Source organism: Podarcis vaucheri (genome assembly GCF_965113315.1).
Source record: "Podarcis vaucheri genome assembly, chromosome: 9".
Classification (NCBI taxonomy): Eukaryota; Metazoa; Chordata; class Lepidosauria; order Squamata; family Lacertidae; genus Podarcis; species Podarcis vaucheri.
Genome location: NC_138767.1, coordinates 63086719 through 63098345, shown reverse-complemented (window position 1 = coordinate 63098345; position 11627 = coordinate 63086719). Strand labels below are relative to the sequence as shown.

General features: G+C 43.6%; 1 long non-coding RNA gene across 1 annotated transcript; it reads right to left on the bottom strand.

Annotated features, from left to right (window-relative positions):
* Positions 1-1172: 1172 nt before the first annotated feature.
* LOC309540973 lies at positions 1173-10431 on the bottom strand. Its single transcript, XR_014223593.1, has 3 exons — positions 8611-10431; positions 6441-6491; positions 1173-1493 (listed from the first exon to the last, which is right to left on the bottom strand). It is a non-coding gene; the product is annotated as an uncharacterized lncRNA (long non-coding RNA).
* Between the last annotated feature and the right edge of the window lie 1196 nt (positions 10432-11627).

Below are 11627 nucleotides of genomic sequence, written 5' to 3'. Positions count from 1 at the left end.
GCTGAAATCTTAACAGTAGTTACATGAGTGTAAGCCCAACCGGATTTGGTGGTGTTGAATGCTGAGCAAACATGGTTGGAGTTGCCCCGTTATTGGCTGTAACATCAAAAGAGTGACTTGCATGTGTGAATGCGACAAATCATCGTGGATAGAATTGGGCTATCGCCTATTGTCACTCAAACTCCTTGCTGTTTGATGTTGACAGTTAACAAGGAAAAAAGAAGATGCATGAGTCTCTTTTGAGTTCGGTACCAGCTGTCCTCTCAAATTTCTGAAAAAAACTTCAAACATGCAAAGCTTTCGTGAACAACCTGATGGTAGCTTTTGAATTTTAACCATCTCCCTCTGAAGTTGTCCCTGACACAATCTCTTCCTGCTTCCTAAGAAGAGGTAACTAATCTGGACATTGACATTTTACCCACAGGGGCTCGGATAAAAACTGGAATGCAAGATCTGACTACCAGAAGTATACTGACAAGTGTTTCCTCCAGTATTCTTTATTAATAATAACATATTTATTGGGCACAAATTAAGATGTGCTTTTTTCGGAATTAGGACTGGAGGCACTTCTACCTTTGACAAGATTTATTTTAGGGTCAAACTCGACAAGATGGCAATCAAGCAATTGGCAACTGTGTGGCTGGCATATTTAAATTAAATTACATACAAATGCGGGACGTGGGTGGCGCTGTGGGTTAAATCACAGAGCCTAGGACTTGCTGATCAGAAGGTCGGTGGTTCAAATCCCCACGATGGGGTGAGCTCCCGTTGCTCGGTCCCAGCTCCTGCCAACCTAGCAGTTCGAAAGCACGTCAAAGTGCAAGTAGATAAATACTTCCGGCGGGAAGGTAAACGGCGTTTCTGTGCGCTGCTCTGGTTCACCAGAAGCGGCTTAGTCATGCTGGCCACATGACCCGGAAGCTGTACTCCGGCTCCCTCGGCCAATAAAGTGAGATGAGCGCCACAGCCCCAGAGTCGGTCATGACTGGACCTAATGGTCAGGGGTCCCTTTACCTTTACCTTTTACATACAAATGTAGAGGGTAAACCAGATTGGGCCCCTGGCAAGGGAGCCAGGGAGATAAGTGGGGTCCCAAATCTGGATTTAGGGAAGGCAATGACTGCAATTATACATTCTTTATCAGTTGTTGTTGTTTTTTTTTGTTGTTGTTGTTTTTTAGAATATACATATTTATCTGACTTTTTAATGGAATGATCCTTCATGTGGCTTACAACAGCCTGCCACAACACACACACTTGACCCAAACCCATACAATCCATTCTTATCTCCTTGGCAAATGGATGGGACCAGATTGTTCTTTCCTTCTGCTCTTCAGTCCCAGGTCTACTGACAGCTGGAGCCAAGAGTCTTTTCTTGCAAAGGGAGGGAATCTAAACTCTCCATCTGCACCTTCTCTGGCTGATGAGTAGAGTCACACTCTTTCTTCCTGGGAGGCAGAGGGTACAGACTTGTTGCTGCTGCTGCTGCTACTACTACTGCATTAGTGGACAGAGACAAAAGAGATTAAAAGGTATAGGATTTCAGTTTGGATGACGTAAGCAAACAGGGGGAAATTGTCAGTTTTGCAAATTGGAGAGAGAGGGCCAGAGAGAAGAGGGTGGTTTCTTTTATGCAGTGCTTTTTTCTGGGGGATGCAAGGGGATGCGTACCCCTAAACATTTTGTGAATTTAACGGGAGAAGAAACTATTTTTTTTAAAAAAAATAGTTTCTTCTCTAGCATGGTGAATCGTCAGTTCTGTTGCTACCCCCCGATGGCGGCCTCATTTCCTTTCCCAGTATTTCCCGAGTCTCAGACGGAAGCAAGAGTTCAATGTGTGAAGCATTTACTGTATTTATTTTTCCCGATTTGAACTATAAAATGGTGATTTTCTTGAGTCAAAATAAGAGTACCCCTAAACATTTTTTTAGAGAGAGAAAAAGCACTGGTTTTATGTTTCAGAGAGAGTTTGACACCATGGAATTGCAGCCTGCAGTAATGGAAGGAACAGAACCCTCTTGGGACGTGAATGTTCTGCACTATCTCCATCTAGGCTCAGGTTGTATATATGTGTGTGTGTAAATAAACCATATATCATAAAGACACCACAGTCTCTGCTGTGCCTCACTGTCCAAAAGGAAACACAGACCCCTGGACTCCCACAGCACTTAGTGATTGGGGAGGCATGTAACGCTGTCTTGATGGATGCCCCACCTCAAGTTCTCAATATTATTGCAGAAAACTTGGAGGAAAAGGAAAGAATGGTGACAATGCTCAGAAAAACCTCTTGTCAATCTAGACCAACACCTCAAGGGTTCCTGGGCCTGATTTAACATGTGGGCTTTTTGGTCACAAACCAAATGTCAGCTAGCCCATTACAGTGGTACTGAAGTGAAAGCACAAGACAGGTGTTGATCATCATGTGAGCTGCGCACAGGTGGGCTGAAGTGAGCTGCTGAACAGTCCTGTGGAGCCTCCTTTTATTGAGACAAATATGCAAGCTAGCCAGATACATTTTGGACTGTGACCTTTACACACCTTCGGTCCCGAGATTGTGGGGTGGTACAAAGTTATTTTGGTACCTGTTTCCACTGCGTCATTTTCCCCTTGCACAGTGTATGACGAAGGAGACAAAAGGTCTCAGGGACAAAGGTTACAGACAGGACACCGCCGAGTACTGAGACCGCAAAAGGTCAGACAGAGGAAACGATGTACAGACAGCTGTGGCTTGTCTTGGGGGGGATGTACCCCGCACCCCAGGGTCATGCGTGCAGGCAGCCACAGTCTCCCTCTGGACCCCACTGCCCAGTCCGCAATATCCCTACAGGTACCTTGGTTCTTGAGTGGCTTAATTGACCAACAAATCGGCTCCTGAACATCGAAAACCCAGAAGTAAGTGTTCCGGTTTTGAAACATTTTTCAGAAGCTGAATGCCCAACACAACTTCTGCTTGTGTGAAGGAAGCTCCTGCAGCCAATCGGAAGCCGTGCCTTAGTTTTTGAATGGTTTTGAGAGTCAAACAGACTTCCAGAATAGATTGAATTCGAGAACCAAGGTTCCACTGTATTTTTTTTAAAAACCCACATAATAATAATAATAATAATAATAATAATAATAATAATAATTTATTTGTACCCCGCCCATCTGGCTGGGTTTCCCCAGCCACTCTGGGCGGCTTCCATAGAAACCAAAAAAACACTAAAATATCATACATTAAAAACTTCCCTGAACAGGGCTGCCTTAAGATGTCTTCTGAATGTCAGGTAGTTGTTTATCGTTTTGACATCTGATGAGAGGGCGTTCCACAGGGCGGGCGCCACTACTGAGAAGGCCCTCTGCCTGGTTCCCTGGTTCTTGCAATGAGGGAACCGCCAGAAGGCCCTCGGTGCTGGACCTCAGCGTCCGGGCAGAACGATGGGGGTGGAGACGCTCCTTTAGGTATACTGGGCCGAGGCCGTTTAGGGCTTTAAAGGTCAACACCAGCACTTTGAATTGTGCTCAGAAACGTACTGGGAGCCAATGTAGGTCTTTCAAGACCAGTGTTATGTGGTCTCGGCGGCCACTCCCAGTCCCCAGTCTAGCTGCCGCATTCTGGATTAGCTGTAGTTTCCGAGTCACCTTCAAAGGTAGCCTCACGTAGAGCGCATTGCAGTAGTCCAAGCGGGAGATAACCAGAGCATGCACCACTCTGGCGAGACAGTCCGCCGGCAGGTAGGGTCTCAGCCTGCGTACCAGGTGGAGTTGGTAGACAGTGGAGTTGCTAATCTGCTAGCAAGCCAGTAATATCTCATTTAAGTAGCTTCACCCGCTATTACTACTGACTTGCTGCATTTTAAGCATGCTGAGCTGCGCACCGCTGCTGCATGGAAAATTAGTAGGTAGATTTCTGGATTTAAAAATGGGTTCTCTTTTAAAGGGTGCTGCAGCATATCACAACATTCATGAAGACAAATCTTCTCCATTGGGAAACCTGCCCTTTCAACTGGGCAGCTTGCCCAAGCAGAAAGCCTCCCTTATCAACTATAACTAATGGCTGCCTCTCTCACCTGTTCCCTTCAATTATTTAGGTGTCCCCGGCACTTAGATTGGCTTCCTGCTGACAGCATCCTGGAGCATGTCTATTAATCATCGACTGTCCTTGTGCTCCTTCTTCTTTTTTGCAATGGACTCAACCCAAAAATAGAACATTATTTTTCCGTCCAGATGAACAAGTGACAGTTGTGTGCTTCAAGATTTCACACCTCCTCCAAAACAGGCGATCCATGAATACCCTAACAGGCATGTGCCATAATGTGAGCGGAATGTATATCAAACACAATATGAGGCACGAACAAGATAATAAATACCTAGGACCTCCATTGCACACCTTGTTTCTGTACCCATTGTAGTATGTTTCCTAGATGACCGCTGTGGTCCCTTCCAACTCTGTGATCTTTTGATTTTATTATTCTACCTACCATAAACATTGAAGAGGTTGGCTGCAGTCAGTGGCATAGCATGGGGGAGGCACATAGGGGTGCAAAATTGTTAGGGGTGCAAAATTTCAACATCAGGTGTTGCCTCAATGGAGAGATAGATAGACAGATAGACAGATAGACAGATAGACAGATAGACAGATAGACAGATAGACAGATAGACAGATAGACAGATAGACAGATAGACAGATAGATACCTGGCTGGCTCTTTGGCGATTCTCCCCCCAAACTTAAAAGCTCATCTGCACCAGCTACTCACAGTATGCAAACATCAAGAAGCATCTTGGTTCTCAAACACCGAAAACCTGGAAGTAAGTGTTCCGGTTTTCAAATGTTTTTCGAAAGCTGAACGTCTGATGCGGCTATCAGCTATTCTTCCCAGGGTGCCTGCACCAATCAGAAGCTGCACCTTGGTTTTCGAACATTTCGGAAGTCAAACAGACTTCCGGAATGGATTAAGTTAGGCGCTTCTGTTTTTGCTATTTGCGTTTTTGTTTTTGAGGCTTTTCTGGTTAATTTGTTCTTGTGACTGTGTGGAACCCAGTTCAGCTACTGATTGATTGTGTGACTGCAGAAATGGATAAAAGGCCCCCCCATCAGTGCAATTTTTATCATCTACAATACTGTCTTATTTATTTTATAGTACAGTACGTTGATTATCGCTTTCATTTTATGGATCAGTGGTCTCGTTAGATATTAAAATTCAGGTTAAATTGCTGTTTTAGGGGTTGTTTTTAAAAGTCTGGAACGGATTAATCCATTTTGCATTGCTTTCTATGGGAAAGCGTGCCTTGGTTTTGGAACGCTTTGGTTTTGGAATGGACTTCCGGAACGGATTAAGTTTGAGAACCAAGGTACCACTGCATATACAAAGTATATAAGTTCATGAAAGCATACAAGTTTGCTTTGGCCCAGTAAGGTCAGTAATAGAGGACTAGCTAGAATGAGAGAGCCAATTAGAGGACAAGAAACTCTATGTCTTGCCCACACCTTTTATGAGTGAGAGATACATGAAAGATAGAAATACAGTAATAGAAAAAACCAACAGGGTTTGGGGGTTCAGGTGTGTGGGCGTGCAGTACCAGATGACATGCTTAAGAGAAATGTGGGGGGGGGGGTCAACAAAATGCTGCAAAATACCTTGTCTTTTTGCCAAGCATTCTTCAACTACAGTGGTACCTCAGGTTAAGTACTTAATTCGTTCCGGAGGTCCGTTCTTGACCTGAAACTGTTCTTAACCTGAAGCACCACTTTAGCTAATGGGGCCTCCTGCTGCTGCTGCGCCACCGGAGCATGATTTCTGTTCTTATCCTGAAGCAAAGTTCTTAACCCAAGGTACTATTTCTGGGTTAGCGGAGTCTGTAACCTGAAGCGTATGTAACCTGAAGCGTATGTAACCCAAGGTAATACTGTACTGCTGTTAATAAAGCCACTGTATTGGAGAAACACGTTTTGGCATCAAAAGAGTGGGGAAATGTACCTAAAACAAAGCAGAGAACCTCTGATCACAAACTGACAATAAGCTAGCCATCCAACAAGAATGAGATTGGTAGTGCCAAAAGATATGCCAAAAACTGGGGTGGGGGTGAAGAGAGCCACTTCTTATGAAGGTGCAAAGTCTGAGGTGAGGTGTTACTATCTCTATCATCTATCATCTATCATCTATCATCTATCTATCTATCATCTATCTATCTATCTATCTATCTATCTATCTATCTATCTATCTATCTATCTATCATCTATCATCTATCCATCCAAAATTGGAATAATGTGAGGCTACTGAGAATAGACAAAACATTCCAGTTGCCTGGAATGTACCTGTGAGGCAAAAAACAAAGTTACTCAAAGAAGAAGGTCAGCATTCCATCTGAAATGAAGAAAATTCTTTAAAAACAGGAACAGAATCTCATGGCACCTTGAAAATGAGTTTCACTGTGGCATACATTTAAAAGCAAGAGTGAATCACCTTTCCTCAGAACTTCCGGAGACAATGTCAGCCTGATCCAGAGATTTATGCCTAGAGGGATTTTGCAAAATTATTTTTCCAGGAATCTGGGCACTTTCAGACAAACGTTAAGTGCTACATTTATTTAAAAACCACAAGCATTTAATATTAAAATACATGTTCCATAGCACAGCTTCCTTACATAAATTATGTGTTTTAGAATAAATGTTGAAAGTGACTCTTCACATAGTTTGAAAATACCCTTTTTTAGTCCCTTCTCCACCAGGGAAAATTGCTTTTTAAAAGCACATTCCCTTACCTCCAGCAATTATCCCCAGCAGCTACCTGGAGGTCATATTGGAACTACCTAGAGATCAGAACACCAACTGCCTTTTATTTCATTACTTTCTTTAGTTATAAACTGTTATTAACACTCACAACCTCCAAGCCAGTGGTGAGGAGCCTCTGGTCCTCCAGATGTTGTTGGACTCCAACTCCCATCATCCATAGCAGTTGGCCATGCAGGCTGAGGCTGATGGGAGTTGGAGTCCAACAACATCTGGAAGACCTCCATTCCTCATTCCTGCTTTAAGTGGCTTACATAAAAACAATCAAAATATATTTAAAGTTTTATTGTGTTATGTTTTTAGATACACAGATGATGATAGATGATAGATAGATAGATAGATAGATAGATAGATAGATAGATAGATGATAGATAGATAGAGATGATAGATAGATAGATAGATAGATGATAGATAGATGATAGATAAAATAAATTGAGTACCACACAAAACAAAACATTAAAATTAGCAGCCAGTGTCTAGGAAAGCTTTGGTAAACATGTAAGTTTTTAAAGAGGCATTTAACATGCATTACAGTGGTACCTCAGGTTACATACGCTTCAGGTTACAAATGCTTCAGGTTACAGACTCCGCTAACCCAGAAATAGTACCTCGGGTTAAGAACTTTGCTTCAGGATGAGAACAGAAATCGTGCTCCAGCAGCATGGCAGCAGCAGGAGGCCCCATTAGCTAAAGTGGTGCTTCAGGTTAAGAACAGTTTCGGGTTAAGAACAGACCTCGAGAACGAATTAAGTACTTAACCCGAGGTACGACTGTACCCCACGACGGGGTGAGCTCCCTTTGCTCGGTCCCTGCTCCTGCCAACCTAGCGGTTCGAAAGCACATCAAAGTGCAAGTAGATAAATAGTTACAGCTCCGGCGGGAAGGTAAATGGCGTTTCCGTGCGCTGCTCTGGTCTGCCAGAAGCGGCTTAGTCATGCTGGCCACATGACCTGGAAGCTGTACGCTGGCTCCCTTGGCCAATAAAGCGAGATGAGTGCCGCAACCCCAGAGTCAGTCACGACTGGACCTAATGGTCAGGGGTCCCTTTACCTTTACCTTTACCACTGTACTGTATTTGCCTCATCAATTACTGAAGGGAGGACATTCCAGATTTTGACACAAGAAGTAAAATTAAATTCTCCTCCTGACTCATACATTTGGAAACATGGACAGGGGCGCCGACTTATAAAAAATATTGGGGGAGCCCATGAATAATAAATAATGAATAATAAATGAAAGCTCATGAATAATAAATAAGCTCATGGATATGCAAATAAAGTGGCGCCACCTCCTTGTGAGCGAATAGGGGAGAGCGTGCTGTGCCTATTAATCAGCTCCTAAGGAAATTGGGTGGAGCTTTTGCTCGGGAGGGAGGGCAGGAGGCATGCAGCCCGACCCTGTGCATTTTGGGCTGGGGGAGGGGCGGCGATTGCGCTCTGCTGGAGGGGTGCCCGAGATTATTGGGGGGGCAGAGCCCCCCCAAACGAATTTTTGAGGGGGCTCGGGCCCCCTCAGGCCCCATGGAGTCGGCGCCTATGAACATGGAGTTCATGAACTGTGCCCCAAGGAGATGGTCCAAGGAGGAAAACGAGGTGTCCAAACATCTCCAGCAATGACCCAGAGATGGATGAAGATATGAAGGTCTTGTTCTTCAGACTCACCTTTTCAATTCCCTCACATTTCACTCTTGTAGTAGCACCAGAGCTGAAAATCTTTCAATCTGATTCCAAATTGGAGGGGATCGTGGCATGAACCACCATTGTGCCTTCCCCAATGTTGGTGATGGACTGACTCTCCATCCTCGCTCTTATTTAACTAGATGTTAAGAGAGAGGCAGGACATACCTGAGGAGAGGGATGATGGAAGAAATGATAGTGGCATTCTTCTGAGGAGCACCAGTTGGCCACTGCTGTGGTGGACCAGCAGCAGCTGCCTGAGGATGCTGAGGAACCACCATTGCTGATGCCACAAGAGATGCTGCGATCTCTTTTCTCGGACACTGCTGAGCACATCGTGGTCACCTCTATAATTGTCAACATTCTTACCCACTTTTCAGTTAAACTGCATAACTGTGCACCGACAGCATGTTTGCGTTTGAATCACGCCTGCCTCTGGTTTCATGTAAACAGCTTAGAAGCCCATCTTGGCAATTAAACACTCTATAAATTAAATTGTAATAACGTTACATGTGTCAGAATAATACAGTTATAGTACTGAAACCCAATTTAAAGTGTTTATAAAAAAACACACGATACAGGATACGTTTCCGTAAAATGTTCTATTATTAATAACTGCAGCAACATTTTGTGTGATCTCAGAAGTAGTTAACAAGCCACTTACAGAGATAAATGTTTCATTTGCAAAAAAAAAAAAAAAAACACTTTTGGATTTTTTTTCTCCCCTGCAGTTTCCAGCCATTTTGTAGGGATGTTTCCAGCTCACAGCTACAATGTCTTAACCTTGCAATGACAGCCGTGCAACCTTAGCTATTTGCTCAATGGATTATCTGGCAGAGAGCAGTGTCTGAGCAGTTTGGCTGGCCTCCTTCCTTGAAGATTAAGCAAACAGTCTCTTTGACATCCATCCCCCTCCAACATTTCATGGATGAATATAGGAACATTTGTATCTTTGTAACACCTATTCGCATACTAAAATCACTACTGGGGGACCCTCCAATTACACACTGAGGCTGTTTTCTGCTTGCTCTATCCTTCTTTGTTATTCTACCTTGTCCTGTCCTATCCTGTCCTGCTCTGACTTAGAGGTTCTGTTAGTTGTTGTTGTTGTTGTTTAGTAGTCTAGTCATGTCCGACTCTTCGTGACCCCATGGAGCAGAGCACGCCAGGCACTCCTGTCTTCCACTGCCTCCCGCAGTTTGGTCAAACTCATGCTGGTAGCTTCGAGAACACTGTCCAACCATCTCGTCCTCTGTCGTCCCCTTCTCCTTGTGCCCTCAATCTTTCCCAACATCAGGGTCTTTTCCAGAGAGTCTTCTCTTCTCATGAGGTGGCCAAAGTATTGCAGCCTCAGCTTCAGGATCTGTCCTTCCAGTGAGCACTCAGGGCTGATTTCCTTGAGAATGGATAGGTTTGATCTTCTTGCTGTCCATGGGACTTTCAAGAGTCTCCTCCAGCACCATAATTCAAAAGCATCAATTCTTCGGCGATCAGCCTTCTTTATGGTCCAGCTCTCACTTCCATACCTCACTACTGGGAAAACCATAGCTTTAACTATACGGACCTTTGTCGGCAAGGTGATATCTCTGCTTTTTAAGATGCTGCCCAGATTTGTCATTGCTTTTCTCCCAAGAAGCAGGTGTGTTTTAATTTCGTGACTGCTGTCACCATCTGCAGTGATCATGGGGTTCTGTTAGTAAAGAGACCATAATCACTTCCTAAGAAAATTTCAAAGTTAACCTGATTTGAACTCCCTAAAGCACCTTGAACTGTAGTAGTCTAGCATAACTACCTTGTGGGGGAAACTGATAAAAAGTGACATTATTTATAAGTTGAAGGAGCTGGGTATGCTCAGTCTGGTAAACAGGAGACTCAGAGGAAATAGTATAGTCATCTTCAAATATCTTAAGGGCTGTCAAATGGAAGGTGGAGCTAGATTATTTTCTCCTGCTCTGGAGGATGGGACATGAATCAATGGCTTCAAGTTACAAAAAAAGGCGATTTTGACATCCGGAAGAATGTTCTGATAGTAAGAGCTGTTCAACAGTGGAAGAGACCCTCACAAGTGGTGGGTTCTCCTTCCTTGGAGGATGGAGGGCCATCTGTGATATATGATCTAGATGAGATTCCTGTATTGCAGAGGGTTGGAATAACTTTGATCCCTTTGAACTCTTCATTTCTGTGATTCCTAACAGCACACAGCTGAAACTTTCTGGTCTTTTGAATTGGGTAGTCTCCATGAACCAATTTCATGCCCAGTGTCAATTTTACAGCCCTAAAGTCTACTATTCTCCCTGACAGTGAAAGAAGCCAGGAAGTGATTCCTCCATACTTCTGAACTGTTTCTGCCTACATGAACTTTCTGTCTCTCCTTGCCCCTGGCATGTACCAGATTGACATCTGTTGCAGATTTGACATTGCCAGTAGCACTAGAACAGGCATGTCCAAAGTCCGTTTCGGGGGTCTAATCCGGCCTGTCGCCCGGTCTAATCCAGCCCCTGTGGCAGCTTATTTCCTGGGGTAAAGCCTAAAAAAACCTCAACAACTTCAATCCTAAAAGAAGCTCAACAACTTTGGTTGGCCCTTTGGTAATGATTAATAAAATAATAATAATAATAATAATAATAATAATAATAATAATAATAATAATAATAATTGTACCCCGCCCATCTGGCTGGGTTTCCCCAGCCACTCTGGGCAGCTTCCAACAAAGATTAAAAATACATTAAAATGGTGGACCCCCATGGCCCTTCACTTCATCAAATCTGGCCCTCTTTGAAAAAAGTTTGGACACCACTGCACTAGAACATTCAGTCACTGGGCCCTAGTAGAGATCAGTGCAAATCTCCACTCTGGATCTTCAGAAAGAGGAAGCACTAGTGAATCATGAATCCCTTGCTGGAAACCATTGTAATTCAGCCCTCAGCCTTGTCTAGGTAACAAAAACAAAGGAAGTTTTACTTGAGAAATAAGGTGGTGAAGCAAAAAATGAGAGGCGAAAGGTTCTGTACACACTTCCTCTGATGAATCATTCCATATTCAAGAACTTTCTGGTTTAGTCTGTAAAACTAATATAAGGGAAAGGAAGCATGAGAACAAATTCATTAATCTCTTTGAAAGATTGAGACGACCATCGCATAAAGGACTATAAATAATAAAAGCCAGAGGTACCGATCAACAACAGA